At 42.1% G+C, this 12,392-nt stretch overlaps 1 long non-coding RNA gene across 1 annotated transcript; it reads right to left on the bottom strand.

Moving 5' to 3' along the window:
* Nucleotides 1-428: 428 nt before the first annotated feature.
* On the bottom strand, nucleotides 429-12,185 carry LOC123799340 (uncharacterized). The gene is made up of 2 exons (XR_006781591.2): nucleotides 11,166-12,185; nucleotides 429-1,958 (listed from the first exon to the last, which is right to left on the bottom strand). It is a non-coding gene; the product is annotated as an uncharacterized LOC123799340 (long non-coding RNA).
* Between the last annotated feature and the right edge of the window lie 207 nt (nucleotides 12,186-12,392).

The raw sequence follows: 12,392 nt of genomic DNA, 5'->3' as shown, positions 1-12,392 counted from the left end.
TCCAAATCAAAAGACAAGATCCCCCAAGAGACCTGTCTCCCACACCTGGAACTCTCGTCCACCTGACAGCAGTTTTAGATTCTATAACAAAAATACAAATGTAACTCTGGACTCATTTTTCTCAGTTCAATTTCTTGGGGGAAATGAAGGCTGCGTTTGAGTTCTCTATACCAGTCCTGATGTCCTCCGTCCTCACAAATAAATAAGGTGTGTGTTTACAGTTAAGAACTCACGTTATAACAAATGACCCAGGGAGAGAAATCAGACCACAGTTTGACTATTTCTTGACAAGAAAAACTCCGTTTTTCTATTGCTTCCCATGCCATTTTCACATTCACGGAGTAATGTAAAGGGCAGGAAACCATTCCTGAAGCCTCTCTGTGCTGGGGTGGGTGGTGATGACCAAATTTTGTTCTCCGTATACACTAAGATGTGACTTCCAAGTAAAGCCTCATCTACACGGCCTGCACAGATATTCTCCCCTGGGCACATCCTATATCTGACATAGGCTTGCTGCCATCTAAAGCCTTTTCAACATTCCCTAGACACAAACACTTCTCCCCTGTCTCTTCTGATGTGTGACGAGATCTGACTTCAGGCCAAAGCCTTGTCCGCACTTATTACACACAAAAGGCTTCTCTGCTGAGTGTGTCTGCTGGTGTCCACTGAAGGGCTGTTACAACTAAAACTTTTCATACATTCCCTGAACACAAAGAGCCACTGCTCTTCCCCTGGTGTGCTTTCTGGTTTCTGAAGAGAGCTCCCTTAAAGCTGAAGCCCACACACCCTGCACACAAAGTGTTTCTCTCCCAAGTGTGTCCACAGGTGTCTCACCAGGGCTGACTTACAGCTGAAGCTGCTCCCACACTCCAGGCACGTAAGGCACAGCCCAGCCACATGTGTGCACTGGTGTCTGAGGAGACTGGACTTTAGTCAGAAGTCCTGTCCATACTCCCTGCACACTAAGGATGTCTTCTTTGAGTGTATTCTGTGGTGTTCCACAAGGATTGACGTGTCTAAAGCCAGGCCCACAATCCCTACACACATATGGCTTCTCCCCTGAGTGTGTCCTCTGATGTGCAATGACGGTTGATTTCTTAGTAAAAACCGCCTACACTCACTGAATAGAAAACACTTCTTCCCTGGGTGTGAACTCTGATGTCTGTGAAGATTTGACTTCCAACTGAAGCCTCACCCATGTTCCTGGCACACGAAGGGCTGTTTACCCAGGTGCATCCTCTGGGGTCTCTGGAGGGATGACTTACTGCCAAAGCCTGCCCATAAGTCCTCTCCTCTCAGTGTGTCCCATATGAGGGAGGTCTGACTGCTGGCTAAGGCATTTCTCACACTCTGCCCAACTGACTGCTCCACATCCCGAAAGTCTACACCCTTCATAGGTGTCTGCTTCCTGGGGGCTTGCCCTCTTTAACAGGCTGGGCTCTATGCCTGCCACTCTGTTGCTATTTCCTCCCTTAATGTGTAGAGGCTGTCCTAGCAGTGGGCTGTAAAGCACCCCTAGGACCCCCTTTTACTTGTCCTCCATAACTAGGACTTGGTATCTTCTTTCTCATGTGCTTCTGCTCTGTTGCTCCAGCAGCTTTGTGCAGAAAGTTGTTGTTCTTGTGTCTTGTGGCAAAGATCCCTTGGTTGAAGGTGATTTTCTGCACCCCAAACTGTGATGGTCCTAGGGGGATGGCTGTGCAGAAGATGTTGGCTGAAGAAGAGTTGGTTGCAGAAGGCCAAGGGGCAGTCGACACAGAAATTGATTTCTGGCTTTGGTTCCACTCAAGAGAAAGCAGTTTTGGGAGGCCTGGTGGCTCAGTTGGTTAAGCATCTGCCTTTGGCTTAGGTCATGATCCCAGGGTCCTGGAATCGAGCCCCACATTGGGCTCTCTGCTCAGCAGGGAGCTTGCTTCTCCCGCTCCTTCTACCTGCTGCTCCCCCTACTTGTGCTCTCTCTGTCAAATAAACAAATAAAATTTTAATTAAAAAAAATAGAAAGCAGTTTTTGTCAGAGTAGTCATAGGTGGGGCAGCCCAGGCCACCCCTCTTATCTTGAGACTTGACACCCCCCCCCAAGAAACATGTGACAGCTTTCAAACACAAGCTTTGTGTCCCACCAATATACCCTCTACAGGAACTACTTTTCATTCCTCTTTTACCCATAACTAAAATCCGGAAAATCCATACCAGTAGAGTTTCTATGTGTTATCCAGACAAGAATCCTTTCAAGCAAGCAGTAGAGGCCATTCTGTAAATGGCTGCAAGTACAGTTGGCCTTTTCGCCCTGCTACACTTATTTGTGATATAAATATCTGACACAACTGTTTTCTCCTACTGAAGATAACAAACTATAGGTAGAAAATGCTCACAGGGAACTTCCCTATAAGAAAGGCGACTGACTGGCATATTGGTTGCTTGGTCTGGAGGCACCCCTCCCCTCATATGTATGAGGCAGGACAGGAGAGTTGTTCAAGAAATGTGTGCACTAAATCTGAATTAAAGTCTCCGGGCTCAAGCAGTATATGAGGACCACTGGGGACAGGTGGACCCTCAGAAGACAGACATGGTCCAGGGCCTGTTTACTGAAAGGATTTTGACTCCTGATGCCCACAGAAATTCTAATATTTACAAATCAAAAAGAAAAATCCAGAATTCCAGATCCAACCTCATCATAATGTGTGTCCAATTAATATTAGATTAATAGGTTGTTTTGTTTTTAAGTTTTTATTTAAATTCTAGTTAACATACAGTGTGATATTAGTTTCAGGTGTGCAATGTAGTGATTTCAACACTTATGCAGAACACCCAGTGCTCATCACAAGTACACTCCTTAATCCTCATCGCCTATTTCACCCATCCCCCACATATTCCCCTCTGGTAATCATCAGTGTGTTCTCCATAGTTAAAAGTCTGTTTCTTGATTTGTCTCTCTCTTTTTCCCCTATCATCATTTGTATGGTTTCTTGAATTCCACATTAAGTGAAATCATATGGAGTTTGTTCTTCTCTGACTGACTTATTTGGATGAATAGTTGGTTTTTTTTTTTTTTAAGATAATTAAAAACTCTTCAATGTGTCCTGAGACTGAGCAACAGATGAATGGATGGTAGGGTCACTGAGCAACTGAAGCAGGCCTTCCTCACAGAAACAAAATAACATGGGGAGACTGAGGATCACTAATGTTTCAGAAGGATGGAATTAAAGAGGTGGACAAGAAGTGTCAATCAAGGGAATACTAGAGGGAAGTTCATACAGATAGGATTATTGCAAAAACACACATGCCCAGAAAAGATAAGAGTCACAAATGTTGGCAACGGTGTGGTGAAAAGAGAGCTAATCTACACTTCTGGTGGGATTGCTAATTGGAACAGCCACTATGGAAAACAGTACGGAGGTTTCTCAAAAAAGGAAAAAATAGAACGACCACATGATCCAGAAATATCACATCTGGGGATATATCTAAAGGAAATGAGATCACTATCAAAGAGATATCTGCACTACCACGTGCACTGCAGCAATAGTTACAATAGCCGAGACATGAAAACCACATAAGTGTCCACTGACAGATGAATGGATAAATAAAATGTGGCATAAATACAATGGAAACTATCCAGCCACAGAAAAGGGAAATCCTGCCATTGGTGACAATATACATGGACCTTGAGGACATTGTGCTGAGTGAAATAAGTCAGACAGAAAGAGAACATACTGTATTATCTCACTTATATGTAGAATCTTTAAAAAGGCAAACTGATAGATAGAAAATAGAATGGTGGTTGCCAGGAGCTGGCAGTAGGAGGGAATGGGGAAATGTTAGCCAAAGTTACATCTTCATCAGTTATAAGATGAGTAAGTTCTGGGGGCGCCTGGGTGGCTCAGTCGTTAAGCATCTGCCTTTGGCTCAGGGTGTGATCCCAGCATTCTGGGATCGAGCCCCACATCAGGCTCCTCTGCTGGGAGCCTGCTTCTTCCTCTCCCACTCCCCCTGCTTGTGTTCCCTCTCTCACTGGCTGTCCCTCTCTCTCTCTCTCTCTCTGTCAAACAAATAAAATCTTTTTAAAAAATGAGTAAGTTCTGGGGACATAATGTACATCATGGTGAGTACAGATAAAAGTACTGGCTTATATACTTGAAAGTCGCTAAGAGAGTAAATCTTAAATGCTCTCAGCACACAAAAAAAACACAAAATTACGAGGTCATGGATGTGTTAACTAACCTTATAGTGGTAATCATTTTCATTATATATGTGCATCAAATCATCATGTTGTACACCTTAAACTTGCACAATGCTATATATCAATTATATCTCAATAAAGCTGGGGGGAAAACCCCATAGACTCAAAAATAAAATAGTAGAATTCTGGATTCCAAAAAAATATATACCGTAGCCAAAAGAAATATCTTAAAATGATAATTATGCATATGAACAATAATACATATGAACCAAGAGTGGATAAAAATGCAGTGAAAGTTAATAGTTAAAATAAATATAGGTGGGGGAGCTAAGATGGCAGCAGAGTAGGAGGACCCTAGGCTCTCCAGTCCCATGATCACAATTGGATAACTATCAAATCATTCTGAATATCCCAGAAATCCACCAGAAGACTGACAGAACAAGCTCCACAACTAGAGGGAGAGAAGAAGCCACATGGAGGAAGGTAGGAAGTAAGGAGATGCAGTTTGGGGAAAACAAGAGGGGCTGAATTTCCTCAGTCCTTACAACCAACAGGGCTTGAAGACGAGTTTTAAAGGTCAGAGGGCTTGGCTAGGATATAGACCTGAGGGTGCTACCTTACTCCTAGAGAAAAGGCAAGCAAACAACCCTAGGGCAGACAGCATGGTCTGAGGAACACCTGGGGCACAGAGGGGGAAGATTATTTGCTCTTCTTGGAGCAGTCCCTGAGGGGCAGAGTTCAGGGAAGTACCTCTCCAGAGACAAAGGAGACAGCCGGTGCCATTTCCCTCCTGCACCCCTTAGCATAAACACAGAGCCAGCTGCAGAGAGCACCTCAACCCCAACACAGGCTGCCTCACCTACTTACACTAAGTCCCACAGCCCTGCACTCTGGGCATAACAGCCCTTCTCTGTCAAGCTTGCCTCAGTCCCAGCAAGGCAGAACCCTCCCCCAAAAGATGAGTGCAGGCTCCTGTCCACACCACGTCCCTAAAGCCTGGAGTTTTAAAGATCAGCAGTCTTGACAGGGATAGAGCCCCAAAGGGTACTGTGCTTCTCCTGGAGAGAAGGCAGGCAAACAATGAGGAGGTGGACAGCGTGGAAAAAGAAATCTGAAAAACTGGGACATGGAGTGGGGGAGCACGGAGCGGGGCGGGGAATATTCTCTCTTCTCAGAATGCTTCCCCGAGAGGCAGCATCCACAGAGGCACCACTCTGGGGACAAAGGAGCTGGCTGATGCAGTTACTGCCCCCCACGACCACCACCAGCATAAACACAGAGCTGTCTGCAACAAGCAGCATAGCACCAACACTGGCTGCCTAACCTGCTTACACTGAATCCCATACCCCTCCACTCTGGCAGTATCAACCTTCTCAGTCAAACTTGCCTCAGTCCCAGTGCAATGGTGGGCCCCTTCCCTAGAAGACCAGCAGAAATCCCTGTCCACACCACATCTCCCAACCAGAGAGTTCTGCAGGGCTTCAGTTCTAGTGGAATAGTATCAGGTCTCATTTAACGAGCACACCTAGTTAGACTCACCATGGCCCAGACCAGACACCACCCTCTGCAGATAAGGAGAGCCTCTGCAAACAACTGACTTGAGGGATACGGCAACCAAAATACAACAGCAGAGTACACAGAGCACACACCAGAGACACTCCCTGAAATGCCAGGCCCTGGACACTATATGATTTCTTCATAAAGCCATTAGTCTCAGGAGCAGGAAACATAACGGGATTTTTCTAACACACAGAAGAAGGCAGAGACTTAGACAAAATGCCAAGATGGAGAATTCATCCCAAATAAAAGAACAAGATAAGGTTGTGGCCAGAGATCTAAACAAAGCAGACATAAGTAACATCTCTGATGGAGAACTTTCCAATCATAAGGATATTCACTGGGCTTGAGAAAAGAATGGAAGACAACAGGGAGACCCTTACCACAGAGATAAAAGAGTTAAAAAAAAGAATCAGTCAGAAATGAAAACTACAATAACTGAGATTGGAAACAGATTTGATGCAATGAACACAAAGCTAGAAAGAGCAGAGAAATGAGTAAGTGATAGAGAGGACAAAATAATGGAAAATAAGGAAGCTGAACAAAAGAGAGAAAGAAGAATTATGGAACATATTAATAGACTTAAACAAAACTCGGTGACTCCATCAACATAATAACATTCATATTATAGGAATCCCAGAAGAAGAGAGAGAAAAGGGGGCAGAAAATTTATTTAAGGAAATCATAGCTGAAAATTTCCCTCATGTTGGGAAGGAAACAGACATCCAGATCCAGGAGCCACAGAAAACTCCCATCAAAACCAACAAAAGCAGGCCAACACCAAGACATATTGTAATTAAATTTGCAAAACATAGTGATAAAGAAAAAAATTTTAAAGCAGCAAGAGAAAAGAAGTCCTTAATTTACAAGGGAAGACCCATAAGCCTAGCTGAAGATTTCTCAAGAGAAATGTGTCAAGCCAGAAGGGAGTGGCATGATATATTCAACATGCTGAATGGGAAAAATTTGCAGCCAAGAATACTCTATCCAGCAAGGCTGTCATTCAGAAAAAGAGAGATAAAGAATTTCCCTGACAAAAAGGAAAGGAGTTCATGACCACTAAATCACCCTGCAAGAAATCTTAAAGGGCACTCTTTGAGTGGAAAGGAAAGACCACAAGTGACAAAGACAAGAAAGGAACAGAGAAAAACTACAGAATAGTAATAAAGTGACACTAAATACATATCTATCAATACTTACTCTGAATGTAAATGGACTAAATGTTCCAATCAAAAGACATAGGGTATCAGAATAGATTAAAAAAAAAAAAAGATCCATCTACATGTTGCCTACAAGAGATTCATTTTAGACTTAAAGACACCTGCATACTGAAATTGAGGGGATGGAGAAACATTAATCATCAAATGGAAGTCAAAAGAAAGCTGGAGTAGCAATACTTATATATGACAAACCAGATTTTAAACCAAAGACCGTAACATGAGATGAAGAAGGGCACTATATCATAATATGGGGGACTATCCAACAAGAAGATCTAACAATTGTAAATATTTATGCACCAAACATGGGAGTACCCAAATATATAAGAATTAATAACAAACACAAAGGAACTCATTGATAATAATACAATAAGAGTAGGGAACGTTAACATACCACTTATGTCAATGGACAGATCATCTAAGCAGAAAACCAACAAGGAAACAATGGCTTTGAATGACACATGGTGCCAGATGGACTTAACGATATATTCAGAACATTTTCTTGAAGCAGAAGGATACAACATTCTTTTCCAGTGCACGTGGGACATTCTCCAAAGTAGATCACATACTAGGTCACAATTCAGCCCTTAACAAGTACAAAAAAAATGAGATCTTACCATGCATCTTTTCCAACCACATCAGTTTGAAACTCGAAGTCAACCACAAGAAAAAATTTGGGAAGACCACAAATACATGGAGGTTAACCAACATGCTACTAAACAATGAATGGGTCAACCAGCAAATCAAGGGAGAAATAAAAAAGTAAATGGAAACAAATGAAAATGCAATGGTTCAAAACTTTTAGGATGAAGGAAAAGCAGTCCGAAGAGGGAAGTATATAGCAATACAGACCTATCTTAAGAAGCAAGAGAAATCTCAAACAACAGCCTAATCTTACACCTAAAGGAGCTAGAGAAAGAACAAACAAAGCCTAAAGCCAGCAGATGAAGGAAACTAATAAAAATTTGAGCAGAAATAAATGATATAGAAACAAAAAAAAAAAAAAACAGAAGAGTAATGAAACCAGGAGCCCTTTGAAAAAAATTAATAAAATTAATAAATCCCTTGCCAGACTTATCAAAAAGAAAAGAGAAAGGATCCACATAAATAAAATGATGAATGAAAGAGGAGAGATCACAGCCAACACCACAGAAATATAAATATGAACAATTATAAGAGATTATTATGAAATGTATATGCCAACAAATTGGACAACCTGGAAGAAATGGATAAATTCCAAAAACATATAAACTACCAAAACTGAACAGGAAGAAACAGAAAACACAAATAGACTGATAACCAGTAAAGAAATTGAATCAGAAATAAAAAATCTGGGGTGCCTGGGTGGCTCAGTCAGTTAAGCATCTGCCTTTGGCTCAGGTCATGATCCCAGGGTGCTGGGATCGAGCCCCACATTGGGCTCTCTGCTCAGAGGGAAGTCTGCTTCTCCCTCTGCTTCTGCCCGATCCCCTGCTTGTGCTCTCTCTCAAACAAATAAATAAAATATTTAAAAAAAAAAAAGAAGAAATAAAATATCTCCAGAACCAGATGGCTTCACAGGTGAATTCTATAAACATTTAAAGAAGAGATAATACCTGTTCTTCTCAAACTCTTCCAAAAAATAGAAAAGTAAGGAAAACTTCCAAATTTATTCTATGAGGCCAGCATTACCTTGATATCCTAACCAGATGAAGATTCCACTAAAAAAACAGAACTACAGGCCAATATCCCTGGTGAATATGGACGCAAAAATTCTCAATAAAATATTACCAAACCAAATTCAACAGTACATTAAAGGAATCATTACCAAAATCAAGTGGGATTTATTCCTGCGCTACAAGAGTGGTTCACAAATCAATCAACGTGACACACCACATTAAGAAAAAAAAGTATGAGAACCCTATGATCCTCTCAATAGATACAGAAAAATCATTTGACAAAGTACAACATCCATTCATGATAAAAACCTACAACAAAGTAGGGTTAGAGAGAATATACCTCAACAAAATAAAGGCCATGTATGAAAACCCCACAGCTGATACCATCCTCAATGGGGAAAAACTGAGAACTTTTCTTCTCTGGTCAGGAACAAGACAGGGATGTCCACTCTAACCACTTTTATTTAAAATAGTATTGGGGGGCACCTGGGTGGCTCAGTCGTTAAGCATCTGCCTTCAGCTCAGGGTGTGATCCCAGCGTTCTGGGATCGAGCCCTGCATCAGGCTCCTCTGCTGGGAGCCTGCTTCTTCCTCTCCCACTCCCCCTGCCTGTGTTCCCTCTCTCACAGACTGTCTCTCTCTGTCAAATAAATAAATAAAATCTTTTAAAAAATAAAATAAAATAAAATAAAATAAAATAGTATTGGAAGTCTTAGCCACAGCAATCAGCCAACAAAAGGAAATAAAGGCATCCAATCGGCAAGGAAGAAATAAAACTTTCACTATTTGCAGAGGATATAATACTCTATATAGAAAACCTGAAAGACTCCACCAAAAAATTGCTAGCACTGATATACAAATTCAGTAAAGCCACAGGATATAAAATCAACATACAGAAATCTGTTGCATTTCTGTACACCAATAATGAAGCAGCAGAAAGAGAAATTTAAGAATCAATACCATTTACCATCACCAGGCTCTTGGATTTGGAAGAACAAACATTGTTTTAATGTCTATACTACCTAAAGCAATCTTCACATTTAATGCAATCCCTATCAAAATACCACCAGCATTTTTCAATAAGCTATCACCTCACACCTGTCAGAAAGGCTAAAATTAACAATCCAAGAAACAACAGGTGTTGGCAAGGATGTGGAGAAACGGGAACCCTCTTGCACTATTGGTGGGAATGCAAACTGGTGCAGCCACTCTGGAAAACAGCATGGAGTTTCCTCAAAAACTTGAAAATAGAACTACCCTACAATCCAGCAATTGCACTACTAGGTATTTACCCAAAGAACACAAAAATACTAATTCAAAAGGACACATACACCCTGATATTTATAGCAGCATTATCAATAATAGCCGCATTATGGAAACAGCCCAAGTGTCCTATCGAGTGATGAATGAATATAGAAGATGTGGTATAGGGGCACGTGGATGGCTCAGTTGGTTAAAGAGCTGACTCTTGATTTTGACTCAGGTCATTATCCCAGGGTTGTGAGATCGAGCCCTGTCTCAAGCTCCCCGCTCAGTGAGGAGTCTGCTTGAGATTTTTTCTCTCTGCTCCCCCAACAAGCACTCTTTCTCTCTCTCTCAAATAAATAAATCTTTTAAAAATTTTTTTTAATTTTAAAAGCTATAAAAAAGATGTGATACACACACACACACACATACACACAATGGAATATTATTCCATTGAATGGAATGAAATCTTGCCATTTGCAACAACTTGGAAGGGGCTAGAGAGTATTATGCTAAATGAAATCAGTCAGAGAAAGACAAATACCATATGATTTCACTCATATATGGAATTTAAGAAACAAATGAGCATGGGGAAAAAAAGACAAACCAAGAAACAGATTCTTAACTACAGAGAACAAACTGATGGTCACCAGAGGGGAGGGGAGAGGGGGATGGGGGAAATAGGTGATGGGGATTAAGGAGGGTGCTTGTGACAAGTAACAGGTGTTGTAAGTGTTGACTCACTAAATTGTACAGCTGAAACTAATATTACACTATATGTTAACTAACTGGAATTGGAATAAAATCTTTTTAAAAATTAATTAACAGTTTGGGGGGAAAATGGGCAGCTATTTCCAAATCTTAGTTCCACCTGACCCTAGCAATGTTATACAGGGAAAGTTTCTTTATCTTCCTAATAAAGAAACCATTTCTCTCCTCTGCAAAATGGAGTGTTTGGTTCATAACTTGAAACTCACTGAGGCAACAGTAATTGCAAGCCCAACACCTGGCTTAGGTACTGCTTTGTTTTCACATCACTGGTGGGCCTGGGAACGCAGCCACCTGGAGGCAGTGGGAGAAGGGCTGGGGCAAAGATGGAGGAACCCTGTGAAAGGGCCACAGGTTTGGGGCACCATTTCCTGTGAAGGCCTTTTCCCTTTGAATGGTCTTGTTTCCTCCAGACCAGCTAGGGCTCCAAATTCCAGATGGGGCATTGCATGGCCCAAGAAGTCAAGGACTAACAAAGGCAGTCCAACTACTATTTGGAGCAGAAAAGACATTACAGGACCACAAAAGATCAGTGGTACATACCTTAGAGTGTGCTGTTGAGATCCTCCCTCCCAACAAGCCATTCTTTCCAGAAAGGCAGGAGGCTGAGAACCTGGACCCGGGAAAGAGAAGTGTGGTGCTAGCCCCAGGACTGTCACTGGGTTTCCAGACTCCAGGTTGTAAATCTCCAAGCCAAAGCTTGGGGGAAAGGGGGGGGGGGGCTGGGAGGACACAGGGGTGAATGGTGTCAGAAGACCTACAATGGAAGGATAAAGTTCTTCAAAGCTTCTAGAATAGTTAGGACTAAGCACCGTGGAACACAGCCTTCTTGAATGTGCTACGGAGAGTAGAATCCATTCTCTTTGTGGCTCCAGGACCTCAAGGTTTATTATTAATAGAAAGAGTTAATACTCTTTGAGGACTTACTAGATACCAAAGACTGTTCAGTCGCTGTATGGGTCTTGCCTCATTTAGGCCTCTCAACCGCTCTGTTTATCATCCGATCTCTTTACAGATGAAGAAACCAAGCCACAGTAAAGCCAAGTATCTTGCTCAAAATAGATTGGCTATAAAGTTGCTTAGCCTGGCTTTAAATTCTGACTGTAGAAGGTCATACACTTAACCAGTCAGCCTAGCTGTAAGCCAGTCCTCAAGTGAGGTTGGGGTTTTGGATACAGCAAGATTGGCCATGGAGATAGATTCATGAGTGTAACTTGCATTATTTTCTCTACTAAAGTGAATGTTTGAATTTCTTCCATAATATAAAGTTTCTGTAATATAAGTTCAGGTGCACCTGCCTGGCCTAGTGGGTAGAGCACACCATTTTTGATCTCAGAGCTGTGAGTTCAAGCCCCCACAATGGGTGTGGAGCCTACTTTAAAAAAAAAAAAAAGTCATAATATAAAGTTCAAAATAAAGGTCCCAATGCCTGAGGTCCACCAGAGATGCCTTTATCAGTGAATTACGTGTCACGTAACAGCCACCAGGGTCTGTGACAAAGAGGCCTAGACCCAGTGGCCACCACCCTATCTCCCCCACCCACCCACCACCAAATTCACAGTCCTCACAGTCCTAACCCTAAAGCTGCCCCTTAACAACCACTGTCTAAGGGGGAACCAGGCAAACCAAACTGGTCACCCAGGTTTCTAGCCAAACCCAAAGACCTTTGAACCAAGCCAGCACCCCCCACCGGAAACAAATCATAGGACAGCAAACCTGTAGAAGGTAATTTGCCCTAACCACCCAAAAAAAATCCTACGTACTCCCCTC

Source organism: Ursus americanus, chromosome 5 (assembly GCF_024610735.1).
Source record: "Ursus americanus isolate L20-20 chromosome 5, mUrsAme1.1.p, whole genome shotgun sequence".
NCBI classification, from domain to species: domain Eukaryota; kingdom Metazoa; phylum Chordata; class Mammalia; order Carnivora; family Ursidae; genus Ursus; species Ursus americanus.
This window is presented reverse-complemented; position numbering and strand designations above follow the sequence as displayed.